Source organism: Vicia villosa, linkage group LG7 (genome assembly GCF_029867415.1).
Source record: "Vicia villosa cultivar HV-30 ecotype Madison, WI linkage group LG7, Vvil1.0, whole genome shotgun sequence".
Taxonomy (NCBI): Eukaryota; Viridiplantae; Streptophyta; class Magnoliopsida; order Fabales; family Fabaceae; genus Vicia; species Vicia villosa.
Genome location: NC_081186.1, coordinates 10673145 through 10679997, shown reverse-complemented (window position 1 = coordinate 10679997; position 6853 = coordinate 10673145).

The window sequence follows — 6853 nt, the reverse complement described above, 5'->3', positions numbered from 1 at the left end:
TTGACAAAGGCAACCCGGCGCTTCTACGATTTCGTGATGATGATGATTACTCGATGTCTCAGACGAAGCTCATAATTGATGACGTTTTGACGATGGAACGGTTATGGCGATGTGATGATGAAGATTGTTGCGTTGATTGCAGAGCTACGACGTCGGCACGATGTCGGTGATGTTGCGATATGATGATGAGGCTCGTGGTGAGAATGAAGGTGATGCGATAAGGATCGTTGCCAGTAATGAGAAATTCAAGTAAGCGCGCCTTAATCTTTTGATCTTGTTTTCTAATTCGCGCTTCTTCTTCTATCTTCTTCTTCTCTCGATTCTGTGTTCTGCGAATTTTGTCGTTGTTGTTGCGTTGAATTGGTGAGGATGAGTTGCAGATAGAGGTTTGTGCGAGCGTGAATTGATGAAGGTTAAGCTCAGGTTGGTTCAGAGCTTGATGCGAGCTCTGAGCAACCTGGATGATGAGCTTTGGGTGAAGGTAAGGGTCGGTGATGGATTGCAGACAGAGTGAGGAGTTGTTGAGGAGAGAGTTGAATCTCAGGGAAAGGTTGAAGATAAAGATGGAAAGAGAGTGAATGGAAGAGATGAGGTGGATGCTGGAAGAATGAAGAGAGTGGAGTGGGAAGAGAAGAGGTGAAGATGGTGAATGTGAAGATTGAAAAAAGATGAAGAATGTGTGAAAAATGGTGGAGCCTTTGAATTGTGGAGGGAAGAGGATTTATAGTTGTTAGGTTCGGGTGAGTTAGGTTTGGAGTGAGGAATGGAAGGAGGTATGTGTCTGTTATGGAGGTTTGGAGGTAGTTACAAGGGAGTGAATCCGAGCCCTTGGATTGAAATTCAGTTAGGAGATTAGAGGGTTGAGATTTGAGGTTTTGTGAGTTAGTTATTCTGTTTTGGTGGTTGTTGGTTGAAGTTAGTTAGTGTTAGTTATGAGATTGAAGGGTGACGAATTTGGTTTGTTATAGGGTGTTGACAATTCTGTTAGTTGGTGAGCTGGCAGTAGTTACAGTTAGTTTTTGAGTTTGTTACACATTCTGTTATGCAGAGCTAGGGTAGTTATATGTTAGAAGGTTAGTTGGTTAAAATAGTTAGTTGTTGATACTGTTAGTTAGTAAGTGTTTTTTGTAAAAGGCTTGAAGTTAATCTTAGTCTTGTTCACTGGTTTATGCAGGTGTATGGATGATGAGTGTGAGTTGTGTTCGTTTTTTATATTTTCTGCTAATGTGAACTGTATGTGTGTTAACTTTGCATTTTCTCTGTAGGTGTTGAAGCTGAGTTTTATGCAAACTTGAACTGAACCGGCCTTGCGTTGATGGCCGTTGCATGGTAAGGTGAATGTCTTGACTTGCTTGAATTGGACCGCCTTTTTATGGTTTGATGAGAATGCTGCATGTTCATGGTATAGAATTTGAATGCTCTTGTTCTTGTTTTGAATTTTGTGTGGAAGCTGGCTGATTTACTAGTAATTATCAAAACTGAATGATGTAAAATGGTATGGTTAATCTTATGAATTGTGGTCTGTTTGAATGATGCCATGGATTTGTGAATGAGCAAGGCCTTCAGTTCTAAGTATGCTTGTGTTCGCAGTGAATGTATATGTTTTATGGCTGGGAATTAAAACGAATTTCTCTTTTGAATGCAGGCTGGTAACTGAGTGAGGCAGATGTGAGCCATAGTCTTATGTGGTTATCCGGCAATGCGTGTTCTGAACTGATACACTAAATCACCTTGCTGCATTGTCCCTTTTCCCTTTTGTGTTGCTGCATCTTGTACAGGTAAATTGACACTGATTTCTATCTACTCTATTTCTTGATGACAAATGGTATTGGATTGGGTTAATTGTATGTGAATGGTTGTGCTATTGGGTTCAGAATGTTGAATTGTTAGAACTAAGGTTGGAATTGAACTGGTTTAATTTAACTATGACAGTTGGGGGGTATTGTTAGAAATGCTAGTTAAGTGTGAATGGTATGATAGTTTTGAAATGTGAAGGTTTGGTGGGCTGACTCATGTATATGTATCTATTTGTTTCATTGTAGGTCCTGGTTCATAAAACACGGTTTGGTGGCTTGGAATGTGGGGCAAAGTTATGTAGATGATCATGATGGAATCGAAGGGTATGACGATATGATGCAATGGGGAGTAAACAAGATGAATTTTATAATCATGGTGGAATTTAGGATTAGGCAGATGAAGATTGAGTTCTAGCTTTTGTATAGGTGTTGTGTAAATTGGTATGGATGTAATAGATATATTTTTTGTAATGGATACTCCTTGTAATCGTAATAAAGTTTGGATTTCTTCTCTTCTTGCAAATGGGGATAAAGTGATATAACATTGGTGCTTGATTAACATTTGAACGATGACTTTCTCTTTTTTCGAATAATGAGCACTTGTATTTTCCTTCTAATTTGTTCTTCTTGGATTTGAGTCTTGGAAATGTGATGTGACCTTTGAATAAAGAAATGTTGACTTTTCTTGTGTGTTCCTTGCAATTCTTTTCCAATCTTGTAATACTAAATCGTACAACATCAATGGAATGAAATCTCAAGGTAGTTCGATAGGGTCTATGGTTAAAAGTCAACCTTTCATGGTTGACTTTGACCAAAAGTCAAAGTCTTAGTCATTGGCCTTCAAACTTGGAAATAAAAAGCCCAATATAAACTTCAAATGGACAAATCCACTCTTTTGATGAAGCTTCAAGCAAATAACTTGTACCTCGAGTAACCAGATGAACCAAACCTCAAGTTGGTGAATAAATCAGATGAACCCTTAATGATCCAAGATCCTTGCTCCCATGCCAATTTATTGATTAATGATGCATGATGAGTTAGATGACCTAATGGAAGGTATGTACATGAAATGCAAAGCCTAAGCCAGATGAAAGTAAAAGGGTAGGACAAATTTGGGGTATGACAGCTGCCCCTATTTAATCGTCTTTTACCTGAAGGTTAGATTGGCGTCAGCCTTTCGAACATTCGAGGTAGAAGAAGATTAAATACCAAGACCAGAAATTTGTCCTGAAAAGATGGTGTAAGTGTTATCTTTGTTATTTTGTTTTTGATATCTGTTGGGGAAAGAGAAATTTTTGTTTTTCTGGTGGAGAAATATACAGTGAATAATTGCGGTTGAATGGTGATAGCTTGTAACGTAGCCCAGGTATCAATACAAGGTTTTCAAAGGAAGTGATTGTTACATGAAAGTGATTGGAAGAGAAATAGGTTTGACATAAAGGTAAGGTAACATAAACGAACATTTTAAGAAAGATACAGACGAGTATCGAAAGAAAATACGGACGAGTACCAAAGGAACGACACAGACGAGCATCAAAAGAAGATACAAACGAGTACCAAAGGAATGACACATACGAGCATCGAAAGAAGATACAGACGAGTACCGAAGGAACGACACAGACGAGCATCAAAAGAAAATACAGACGAGTACCAAAAGAATGACACATACGAGTGTTGGAAGAAGATACATACGAGTACCAAAAGAATGACACATACGAGCATCAAAAGAAGATACAGACGAGTACCAAAGGAACGACACAGACGAGCATCAAAACAAGATACAGACGAGTACCAAAGGAATGACACAGACGAGCATCGAAAGGAGATACAGACGAGTACCAAAGGAATGACACATACGAGCATCAAAAGAAGATACAGACGAGTACCAAAGGAATGACACATACAAGCATCAAAAGTAGATACAGACGAGTACCAAAGGAACGACACATACGAGGATCGGAAGAAGATACAGACGAGTACCAAAGGAATGACACATACGAGCATCGGAAGATGATACAGACGAGTACCAAAGGAATGACACATACGAGCATCGGAAGATGATACAGACGAGTACCAAAGGAATGACACATACGAGCATCGGAAGAAGATACAGACGAGTACCAAAGGAATGACACAGACGAGCATCGAAAGAAGATACATACGAGTACCAAAGGAACGACACATACGAGCATCAAAAGAAGATACAGACGAGTACCGAAGGAACGACACAGACGAGCATCAAAAGAAAATATAGACGAGTACCAAAAGAATGACACATACGAGTGTTGGAAGAAGATACATACGAGTACCGAAAGAATGACACATACGAGCATCAAAAGAAGATACAGACGAGTACCAAAGGAACGACACAGACGAGCATCAAAACAAGATACAGACGAGTACCAAAGGAATGACACAGACGAGCATCGAAAGGAGATATAGACGAGTATTGAAAGAATGACACATACGAGCATCAATAGGAGATACAGACGAGTATCGAAAGAATGACACATACGAGCATCAAAAGGAGATACAGACGAGTATCGAAAGAATGACACATACGAGCATCAAAAGGAGATACAGACGAGTATCGAAAGAATGACACATACGAGCATCAAAAGGAGATACAGACGAGTATCGAAAGAATGACACATACGAGAATCAAAAGGAGATACAGACGAGTATCGAAAGAATGAGACATACGAGCATCAAAAGGAGATACAGACGAGTATCGAAAGAATGACACATACGAGCATCAAAAGGAGATACAGACGAGTATCGAAAGAATGACACAGACGAGCATCAAAAGGAGATACAGACGAGTATCGAAAGAATGACACATACGAGCATCAAAAGGTGATACAGACGAGTATCGAAAGAATGACACATACGAGCATCAAAAGGAGATACAGACGAGTATCGAAAGAATGACACATACGAGCATCAAAAGGAGATACAGACGAGTATCGAAAGAATGACACATACGAGCATCAAAAGGAGATACAGACGAGTATCGAAAGAATGACACATACGAGCATCAAAAGGAGATACAGACGAGTATCGAAAGAATGACACAGACGAGCATCAAAAGGAGATACAAACGAGTATCGGAAGAATGACACATACGAGCATCAAAAGGAGATACAGACGAGTATCGAAAGAATGACACATACGAGCATCAAAAGGAGATACAGACGAGTATCGAAATAATGACACATACGAGCATCAAAAGGAGATACAGACGAGTATCAAAAGAATGACACATACGAGCATCAAAAGAGATACAGACGAGTATCGAAAGAATGACACATACGAGCATCAACAGAGATACAGACGAGTATCGAAAGAATGACACATACGAGCATCAAAAGAGATACAGACGAGTATTGAAAGAATGACACATACGAGCATCAACAGAGATACAGACGAGTATCGAAAGAATGACACATACGAGCATCAAAAGAGATACAGACGAGTATCGAAAGAATGACACATACGAGCATCAAAAGGATATACAGACGAGTATCGAGAGAAGGTACAGACGAGTACTAAAGAAACGACACAGACGAGCATCGAAAGAATGACACATACGAGTATCAAAAGAAGATTCAGATTTAAGATTTCGGGCTATTGGACCCACTGGGGATTGGGAATTGGATTTGAAAATGGTGTGCCTGGACGAGACGCGAGGGATGCACAACACAGGGGTTGGATCTGAAAAAATTTCCCGTACGAGGGAAGGAATCACGGAGACTAGGGACGACTAGGCTCGACAATAAGATGACAGTAACCACGGGGGATTACGGGGATATTGATGCTGACGAAGCATAAGAGTTACATTGATCCCTCAGGCCAAAAGGCGGGGTGTAACTCTTCAAGAGTGGCAATCGTTCGAATCGCCACACACCAAGTATGATTATTCAAACGATTGAAAAATGAAATGGGTTGAATGCCCACCCTCATTCGCACTCTAATTTTCGCGCGGCACACGGGAAATAACCACGACAAGACTAGGGACGACTAGACTCGACAAGAAGATGATAGTAACCACTGGGGATTACGGGAATATCGATGCTTACGAAGCATAAGAACTACATTAATCCCTCAGGCCAAAAGGCGGGGTGTAACTCTTCAAGAGTGGCAATCGTTCGAATTGCCACACACCAAGTATGGTTATTCAAACGATTGAAAAATGAGATGGGTTGAATGCCCACCCTCATTCGCACTCTAATCTTCGCGTGGCACACGGGAAATAACCTCGGAGACAACGATTCTGACGAAGAAAGACATTGCATCCGATCCATATTGGGGAGATTTCTTTTGGGGTTGAGGACGCCAGGTATCGGCACCATGGCTGGAGGAGATTTGTAATGGAGTAGCAGATATCAAGTGAAGTTTATACAGATGACAACTTCTGTGGGGATGCGCCATTGGCTTGATTTAGCATTGATTTGTATTATCTGGCTTATGCTTCGTATGCATGTTTGAATTTTTCTATGGCGTAATGCTCCATTTTGATGGATTTGCTACGCTTTTGAGGATGCAATGTTATATGCAGTGAATACTATATGCAAAGTGCCAAATAAAGGCATTAGTGAGGTAAATACCAGGGAGAATCCCCTTAGCGTTAAGGACCATGTAGAGGTGCCAAAAGATATTGGACTTTGACTTGTAAGATGCACCTTCTGGTTGTTGGCTTCTGGGACGTAGAATAACTTCTGACTTCTCACCATGTGCCACTGCTTGGAGGATTTTCAGCTTGAGGAAATTCCCTCGATTCACCATGTTAGGGATGAGAAATCCAGGTAACGAGCCTTGGTTAGGGAAGTAGGACAACTCCTAGGAGAAATGAACTCCTATGCTTGAGGAATGGAATAAACTCTCAGGAGAAATAAACTCTTATGCTTGGGGGGAGACCAAATTTCTAGGAGAAATAAACTCCTATGGTCGGGGAGAGTCGATATAACTCAAAAGATTGTGCTCCAAGCTTTGTGACCTACGAAGGAATTTTCCCTAAGGGATCCTTGGAGAGATTTGTCGAATCTCGACGTAACTGC